The sequence below is a fragment of the Coenobita brevimanus genome, chromosome 110 (assembly GCF_032717465.1).
Source record: "Coenobita brevimanus isolate Jiangsu-jjx chromosome 110, ASM3271746v2, whole genome shotgun sequence".
In the NCBI taxonomy this organism is placed as follows: domain Eukaryota; kingdom Metazoa; phylum Arthropoda; class Malacostraca; order Decapoda; family Coenobitidae; genus Coenobita; species Coenobita brevimanus.
The window spans coordinates 13,366,375-13,376,681 of NC_137063.1; the positions used below are offsets into that span (position 1 = coordinate 13,366,375).

The window sequence follows — 10,307 nt, forward strand, 5'->3', positions numbered from 1 at the left end:
TCAGTATTCCTCCTAATATGCAGCAGACATGCAAATCCAATCAAGCTCATATGTCTCACTAATCAGGTACGGTTGTGTGTTAATATAATTTTAACATTGTTTATATATATATATATATATATATATATATATATATATATATATATATATATATATATATATATGCTGAGTGTGCTGAGTTGATAGACTAACAAAAGTAGCGTACTAAGAAAATCAGCAAAGTAGTGGGAACATGTAGAATTCCAAATTACTATTCAACTACTGATTATCTGCACACAATGAATCAGCTAATTGAGAAAACTACAGAATATAATAAACGACTCTGCTTAGGTTTTGTTGATTACGAAAAAACTTTCGACTCGGTGGAACACAAAGCAAGTATAAATTCATTGCGGGAACAAGGAATAAATGAGAACTTCGTAAAACTACCTGAAAAAATGTATAAAGGGAGAACTGCTAGAATTAAATAACATAAAGACTCAGAAAATAAGTTAAGACTGAGAAGGGCGTGCATCAGTGAGCTACAGTTTCACCAAAATTACTTACAACATGCCTATAAACTATTGCAGAAAGCTAGAATGGGAGAACAAAGAACAAAGAAGTAAACGTAAATGGAGAAAACCTAAAACATCTAAGATTTGCAGGCGAAATTTTCCTAATCTCAGAAACATCAGTGACATTGCAAGAAACGTTAAATGGCCTAAATACAGAAAGTCTCAGAGTAGAGCTAAATATGAACCGGTGTAAAACTAATGTTTAATCCAGCGTTTCTCAACCGGGGTTCCCTGGAACCCTAGGGTTCCGCGAGAGGTCGCTAGGGGTTCCGAGAAAAATAGTGATAAATAGGCTAATCATATGTAAATGCATTTTTGAGGCATTTTTGTGTTTAACCCACCCCATCCTGACGTTTTCTGGGCAGTGGTATGCCCCAGTCCCGACATTTTTGGACCTTTTTTTTTTTTTTTTGGCTCAAACATCCGCTTTTGGTGAGAAACATCGAAAATTCATAGAGAAATCGCTCACCTGGGGTTTAAAATACTCGATCTAGGTACGAGTACCTCCTTACCTGACTGGGTTTTCTAACAGGCTGGCACCAAAGAAAACGAGTTCTATGGGAGGGTAATTATTTTATCCACTCATAAACAGTATTTATTTATTTACTTGGTACGAATTTATATGTAGTATAAGAGTATATTGGTTTTCAAACAGTAATATAGGCATTATAAGCATTGTTTCACTCACTAACTCATCACCATTCATGACCTTTTTTTCCCACATTACCTGGTCATCATTTCTGACTGTTTCTTCCTCTAATGCTATGTAAACTTTGTCCTCCACATTGTCATCGATTGGGGAATCACTCTGGCCCTGCATGTCTTTATTGGCCAGGTCACTGGTAACAGGTGAATTGCCGAGACAATGGTGTGCAGGGGGGGGGGGAGAGGTTATGCGGTGTAAGGCATTGTCCCTGCTTGGCATCTTGTAGAGGAATAGAGGAAGGTGTCCTGTGTATACGTGCCAAAAATCACTCACAAAATCACTCGCGAAAATTGAAAATTGTGCAAATTAGGGACCTTGCAAAGTTGCTGCGTTAATTCACGTCTCCGGGATATGAGTGCACATCATGTGAGGACGTGAATTCACGTCTCCGGGACGTGGCGGGTTAATTTCATATTCGTAATTTTACCATACACGTACGGCATATTCTTGGATAATACTTGGGTATTATCTTAAAGTCTTAACCTGTTATATCATTTAAAAGTATAATAATTATAGGGAATATTCTTAGCGACGTCTTTACGGCGCCAGTGTGAAACCGCCTTTAGTGGTCAGTAGACTGGAGCTATACGTGACGGATTCGTGTATCATCAAGTGACTCACCCGAGTACAGGGTCATGCACGGTCTCCATCAGTCCCGTATGTAGTGTACTTCCTGGCGTACTGGTTATTTAGTAATGTTACCCATCATTTAGGGATTTTATATGAATTTTAACAGTTTATGTTTATGATTTTTTGTTAGTTTATGAGAAGTTTGTGCTCTCTCTCTCTCTCTCTCTCTCTCTCCTCTCTCTCTCTCTCTCTCTCTCTCTCTCTCTCTCTCTCTCTCTCTCTCCTCTCCCTCTCTCTCTCTCTCTCTCTCTCTCTCTCTCTCTCTCTCTCTCAAAGTGAGTTCTGTTTGCCTTAATCTGCTTCAGCTTTATTTGTTTAAGCTTTATTTATCAAGTTATTGTAGTAGTACTAGTAGTTATTATCTGTTTTCTTACTGTTTAAATGCATTATATATGATACTGGTTATTTAGTTTATTTTTTGTGTGAATGAAGACCTCCGTATGAGGTCTCGAACAATCAGTTTGATTTCAGTTATTTATTTTTATTTATTTATTAATATTTTTTGGCATTGTCAGTATACTTGAGATAAACAAGTTTTTTTTGCTTAAATCAGTTATCAGAAAAAAAATATATTATGTTCTTATGAACTTTAAGTTTATACTTGGGAAAGAAAGATATTAAAAATGATATATAATAATTTTTATGTAAGGGTTCCCTAAGACATGAAAATTATTTCAAGGGATCCATAAGGGTAAAAAGATTGAGAAACGCTGGTTTAATCCAAATACACCAACGAACATCATCAGAATAAGAGATGAAATTCTTGAAGAAGTCGAGGAGTAAAATTACCTGGGGCAAATACTAAAACTAACGAAAGACAATGATAACGAAATAAAACGACGCATTACAAGTGGATGGAAAGCTTTCAGTAAACATACAGACATTATGAAAAGTAACGTGCCAATAATTATGTATGAAACGCAAAATATATACTGAATGTATAATCCCAGCTATGACGTACAGTTGTGAGACCTAGAAACTGACAAAATCGATGGAAAATCAACTAATGCGCTCTCAAAGAGCAATGGTGAGGTCAATGTTCGGAATATTTTTACGAGACATGAAAAGATAAACTTGGGTGAGACAACAGACTAAAGTCAAAGACTTTACAGAAGTTATATTATAACACAAATGGAGGTGGGCAGGTCATGTAGCAAGAATAAGGGATAACCGACGGAGCAAATGGCAGACTGACTGTACTCCAAGTGATTGTAAACATTACACAAAAAGGCCAGACAGGAGGTGGAGAGATGAGATGGAGAAGTTTGCATATATATATATATATATATATATATATATATATATATATATATATATATATATATATATATATATATATATATCTCCCATTGGAGCCTGGTGTCCGGAATATTGGACAGAACTGGGATTTTTCAAGTCTTTATGAAGTAGGGAACCCCCGGGGAGGGACGTATGAGCTTCGCGACTATGAGCCGATAGGCAGAGGGCGGAACGCTTAGTACCCAGCCAGTGCAATGCCTCGCCCAGCACCCCGGGGATTCAGTGGGTTAATGCCTGGCAAACCTCTCGGTCTCTTTAACCCATTGGAGCCCGGTGTCCGGAATATTGGACAGAACTGGGATTTTTTGAGTCTTTATAAAGTAGGGAACCCCCGGGTAGGTACCTATAAGCTTCGCGACTATGAGCCGATAGGCGGAGGGCGGTTCGTTTAGTACCCAGCCAGCGCCATGCCTCGCCCAGCACCCCGGGGATCCAATATATATATATATATATATATATATATATATATATATATATATGTGTGTGTGTGTGTGTGTGTGTGTGTGTGTGTGTAATACAGCAACATTTGGAAGACATATGTAAGATATTCACGAAAAAGATAAGCGCAGCGTGTGACGCGGTTTGTGGAGTGAGGAGGAGATGCAAGGGTGTGCAAGGGACAGCATGGTGGAATGATGAGGTGAAACGAGCTGTGGAACAAAAGAAGAAGGCATATGGTGAATGGTTGGCGAGTAGAGGTAGGGGAGAAGATGAGAGAGAGAAGAGAGAGGTATATGTGAGCAGGAGAAGGGAGGTTAAGAGACTGGTGAAGGAGAGTAAGAAGAAAGTGGATGAAGAGTTTGGGAGGAATCTGAGTGTGAAATGGAGGGAGAGTAAGAAATTGGTTTGGAAGGAGGTAAAGAAAGTAAGGCAGTGTGAAAGGGGAAATAGTAGGGGAGTGAAAGATAGGAATAATAGATTGTTGGTGGAGAAGAGAGAGAAATTGAGGAGATGGAAGGAGCACTTTGAGGATTTGTTGAATGTAGAGAGTGAGAGCAGTGTGAGTATAAGTGGTTGGGGAATGGCTGGGAGAAGAAGAGATGAGAGGAGGGAGGAAGAGATCAGTAGGTCGGAAGTAGTGGAAGCGATGAAGAAGATTAAGCTGGGAAAGGCCCCAGGAATTGATGGAGTGTGTGGTGAAATGCTTAGGTATGGGGGTGAGATTGTTGTGGAGTGGATATGGAAGTTGTGTAGATTGGCTTGGGAAGAGGGAAGGGTTCCAGAGGACTGGAAATCAGGTATAATTGTTCCTCTGTACAAAGGAAAAGGGGAGAGAGAAGTATGTGGTAACCATAGGGGTATTTGCCTTCTTAGTGTGACTGGTAAAATATATGGTAGAATACTCATTGATAGGGTTAGGCATATGACAGAGGAGCTAGTTGGAGAAGAACAAGGGGGATTTAGGAAGGGAAAAGGGTGTGTAGATCAGATATTTGTTCTAAGATGTTTAGTGGAAAAGTATCTAGAGAAGGGAAGGAAAGTGTATGCTGCCTTCATGGACTTGGAGAAAGCTTATGACAGAATAGATAGGCAAGGTATGTGGAAGGTATTAAGAATATATGGAGTGGAGGGAAAATTGTTGAGTGCTGTGAAGAGTATGTACGAGGGAGCTAGGGCTACGGTGCGAGTGGATGGTGAGCTGAGTGAGTTCTTTAATCTCAATGTGGGACTGAAACAGGGGTGTGTGATGTCTCCATGGCTGTTTAATATATACATGGATGGGGTTGTAAAGGAGGTGCAAGGTAGGGCAGTGGATGTGGGGGTGGCCCTAATGAATGAGGGTGAGATTTGGAAGCTTCCGGTGTTGCTGTTTGCTGATGATACAGTATTGTTGAGTGAAGATGAATGGGAGTTGCAAGGTTTGGTGAATGAATTTGGGACAGTGTGTAGGAGGAAGAAGCTGAAAGTTAATGTAAACAAAAGTAAAGTTATGGTGTTTGAGAGGAATGAAGTCACAGAGTGTGCAGTGAGGTTGGATGGTGAGGATATGGAGAATGTGAGTGCATTCAAGTACTTGGGTAGTGTGATGAGTAAGGATGGAACTTTGGGGGATGAAGTACGTGAAAGGGTACAGGGTAGAAAGGTTGTTGGTACACTGAAAGCAGTGATGAGAAATAGGGAGGTGAGTATGGAAGTTAAGAAGTCACTGCATGATGGTATTGTGATCCCTACCATGACGTATGGAAGCGAGGCGTGGACCTTGCAAGAGGGGAACAAGTCAAGAGTGAGAGCAGTGGAAATGAGTTACTTGAGAGGAGCATGTGGAGTGACGTGGAGGGACAGGTTGACGAATGAAGAAGTGAAGGAACGTTGTGGGGTAGATGTGGATGTGGTTGAAAAGATTAGGAGAAATACACTGAGGTGGTTTGGACATGTGGAGAGAATGGAGAATGAAAGACTGACTAAGAGGGTGTATGTAGGTGAGGTGGAGGGAGGGAGAGGGAGGGGTAGACCGAGGATGAGGTGGAGGGATGGAGTTGAGAGGTATATGAGGGAGGGGGGGGTGAGTTGGGGGGAGGGGAGTCAAATGGTGGGTGACAGAGTGACTTGGAGGCGTTTTGTCTGCGGCCACCCTTTGCGGGATTAGGGCGTCGGGCTATAGATAGATAGATAGATCTTCATTTTACTAATTCATTGTGGCAGAAGTATAGTAGTATTACACCGGGAGCAGAAGTCTGCTGTCAGGAAAGCTGAAAGTAATTTGAAGATAACTGATGCAGAAATTGCTGTATTTTTCAGTCAGATTTGTCCAAAGGAAAACCTGCTGCCGAAATACATACAGTATACATATTGTTACGTCCCAGTCCCCACACTGCCACAGGCTCCATCAGCAGTAGTACAGTACAGGAAGGACGTTGCCCAGTGAGTTGTTCTTATGGTCAGCCTTTAGGTGTGCAGTACACAAGATCAGCTGAGGCGAAAATAAACACTGGCTTCGTAATGTTCACTGTCTTTCTTTTCCAAGTAATTCCACTTAATGTTTTTCCAACTTCACTGTTCACACAAGCACTGGAGCTATACACACTTTACCGATTGCAGTTACACTTAATGTTTAACAACACTTCACAGTTAGTACACTTATTGCTTGCTAACACTTCACTTATTACACAAGTACTGAAAATAATCCTCACTGACAGTAATTACACTTAATACACTTCACTGTCTTCTCAAGTTCCCATGATATACAAACTTCAATAACCCGTCACTGTTTGCCACTGTTTTCACAAGTACCAAAAATATACAGCCTTCACTGACACTGACACTGCACTACACTCAAACCAAAACCGACTGCACTTGACTCAAACTGACCTGAAACCCGACTAAACTCCAAACCGACTGACTAACTTACTAATCTCTTCCCCATCCTTATATAGGCTTGCATTGTTCTAGACTGTTCTACATTCCACGAGAACAACAGTTGCCAATTCAGAGACAACCAAAACATAGGCCTACCACAGTTTTCTTACATTAGATAACACTCTAAATCATTTACCGTACGAACTTAAATTACATAATTTAACAAGCAATCACTTAAATAAAACATTATAAAGAAAAAGAGCATAAAAATACATGAATGTTTAACTTTTGAAATAACTACGCTCACAAACAACAGGCAAACTGGCAACTCTGATGACTCGTACAGGAACTTACGGTACCAGAAACGTCTCGAAAGTGCGAGGCTACCTGACAGGCTAATCCCCCTTCATAACAATACATATATATATATATATATATATATATATATATATATATATATATATATATATATATATATATATATATACATATATATATACATATATATATATATATATACATATATATATATATATATATATATATATATATATATATATATATATATATATATATACTGCCAGATGCCTCAATCCCGTTTGGGGTGGCCACAAACAAATCGCCTCCACGTTGCCCTGTCCCCCGCCATTTCACTGCCCTGCTTCCAACTCACACCCCCCTCTCTCATATACCTCTCCACCCCATCCCTCCATCTCATCCTTGGCCTCCCCCTCCCTCTTCCCCCCTCCACCTCACTCACATACACTCTCTTCGTCAGTCTCTTACCCTCCATCCTCTCCACATGGCCAAACCACCTCAGTGTGTTCCTCATAATGCTTCCTATCACATCCACATCCACACCACAATGCTCCTTTATATCCTCATTCGTCAGCCTGTCTTTCCATGTGACTCCACAGGCTCCTCTTAAATAACTCATTTCCACTGTTCTCACTCTTGACTTGTGTCCTTCCAACAACGTCCAAGCTTCACTTCCATACGTTAGAGTTGGTATCACAATAGTGTCATGCAGTAACTTTTTCACCTCCATGCTCACTTCCCTGTTTCTTATCACTGCTTTCAAAGAACCAGCAACCTTTCTTCCCTGCTGTACCCTTTCAAGCACTTCACCCTCCAAACCTCCATCCTTACTCATCACACTACCCAAGTACTTAAACGTACTCACATTTTCCAATTCCTCACCATCCAACCTCGCTGTACATTCACTGACTTCACCTCTCTCAAAGACCATCACTTTACTCTTCCCTACATTCACCTTCAGATTCCGTTTCTTACACACTCTCCCAAATTCATCCACCAAGCCTTGCAGCTCCCCTTTGTCTTCACTCAACAACACAGTATCATCTGCAAACAACGGTACAGGGAGTTTCCAAACATATCCTCTCTCACCAGGGCCACTCCAACATCCACTACCATAGCTTGTACCTCTTTTATTACCCCATCCATGTACAGATTGAACAACCATGGAGACATGACACATCCCTGTTTCAATCCAACAGTATATTAGTGCTTACCCGCAAAAATTTGCGAGAGTAACTATTAGCCCTCTCTTTATAAAATGTTTGCATATACCATCATCTTTGTTTCCATACCGTTGTTGTGCCCAGTGACCAATTCTGACCAAAGAGTCAAAAAATAACAAACAAACGCACAGACAGGCACACAGATTCACAGTTTGAATATATATATATATATATATATATATATATATATATATATATGTAAGCTGTGTATGTTTGTGTTACATTATTCTTTTAATGAAATAAGAGGTAGGTGTGCAGTAATATTATTTTATGTGGGTGTATGTGTGTGCGTGTGTGTGTGTTACAAAATGGATTGAAAACTACTGGTCTTGGATGCAACCTTGTGAGATGTACAGAAATTTCTCTTTGTAAATCATTTTCTTAACCCGAGGCGTCCCGTCGACGTCTGGGTATGTCACAACATTTTGTCACAGCTAGTCCCATTGACGTACCAGTATGTCGCGCAATTGCAAGGTTCATAATTTGCACAATTTTTAGTGATTGCGCTTGATTTTTGGTACATATACACGGGACACCTTCCTCTACAAGATGCCAGGCAGGGACAATCCCTTACCCCGCATGACCTCCCCCCCCCACACCATTGTCTCGGCAATTCACCTGTTATCAGTGACCTGGCCAATAAAGATATTCAGGGCCAGAGTGATTCCCCAATTGATAACAATGTGGAGGACAAAGTTTACATAGCATTAGAGGAAGGAACAGTCAGAAATGATGATCAGGTAATGTCGCCAAAAAAGGTCAGGTATGTTGATGTGTTAGTGAGTGAAACAATGCTCATATTGCCTATATTACTGTGTGAAAACCAATATACTCTCTTACTACATATAAATTCGTACCAAATAAATAAATAAATACTGTTTATGAGTGATGTGGAATAGTTACCCTCCCATGGAACTCGTTTTCTTTGGAGCCAGCCTGATAGAAATCCCAGTAAGGTAAGGAGTACTGCTAGCTGTATTGAGTAGTTTAAACATCAGGTGAGCGATTTCTCTATGAATTTTCGATGTTTCTCACCAAAAGCGGAGGTTTGAGCCAAAAAAATAATTTTCCAAAATTGGTCGGGATTGGGGGGAGTCAGTGGTGGAAAATTGGTCGGGACGGGGCGGAAAGGAGGTGTTAGTGGCCACTGCCGGGTCATTAATCTGGGGTTTGACCACGTGAAGTGAGCATGTGATGCCGTCCTACCTCAACTGGCCCTGGCTCGAGTTACCATCAGTGTTGACTCGGCTACAACTAAGCACTGAGCACGGCATATCGACAGTGATAAGGATCAACCCTGTTGAGTACACCACTTCCTGTCCGATCAGCGAAGTTAAGCAACGTTGGGTCTGGTTAGTACTTGGATGGGTGACGCCTGGGAACACCAGATGCTGTTGGCATCCCTACATGTCAAGTGGGGTTGGTGGAGGATTAGTGCCCCTCCCTGTAAAACAATTAACTCTAAGCCCTTGGCCACCCCGTTTGGGATACATGGCGTCTGGCAATGAATGAATGTATGAATGAATATGTAAAGGGAGCCAAACCCAAGTGATGAGGACCACCTCCAGAGAATGCAGCAGCCAGTCCCAGATGAATGGGGGAGGCGGTAGCTCAGTCGGTAGAGAGGTGGCCTGCAGTCCTACCGGACCAAGGTTCAAATTCCCGCTGGGGCAGGGAACAGTTTAAGGATTTGAATTTAATAAAAACAGACTTTACTGATCTACCAGAAGACCCACCGACATGTCGTAAAAATATCCCCGCTAATACCAATACACCAGTCCTGTATGAGACAGCCCTAGCATGTATTCAATATGGACGGTGGGTGTTAGTGCCGAAGTGGTGACATGTAGGTTTATGGAATGTAGGAGGACTACTGGGCCTTGGGAGCAGGCTGTGAAGCCTATGCCCAGAGTCAGACACACACAGAAAAAAAAAAGAATAACCCGGTGTTACCACCCTCTCGAAGAATTTGTTGGAGATATACTGCAGCTGTTCAGGTAGGTCAATGTAGGGAAAAGGTGCGTGACTACAGGGATATATGGAGAGTGGCTAGAGGTGGAAGAGCACGTCTCTTTCGACCCCAACCTTCTCTGTATGCCTCTCTAAGTTGTGATAGTGTAAGAAGTACTCCAGGACATCAAGCCGTAAGTTAAGAATTTGTATTTAATTTTTACACAGCAGCCTAGTAATGTAGTTGTTCCCATTTAGTACTCTGTTTCCTGATGTGTCTAATTTTTGAGTAGGTTTGTAATTGATTCTAGTAAGGTTAGAAGTGGCCCA

General features: G+C 41.2%; 1 pseudogene; it reads left to right on the forward strand.

The window, feature by feature from the left end:
• The first annotated feature begins 9,310 nt into the window (after positions 1 to 9,310).
• On the forward strand, positions 9,311 to 9,427 carry LOC145417657 (5S ribosomal RNA; annotated as a pseudogene).
• Positions 9,428 to 10,307: the final 880 nt, after the last annotated feature.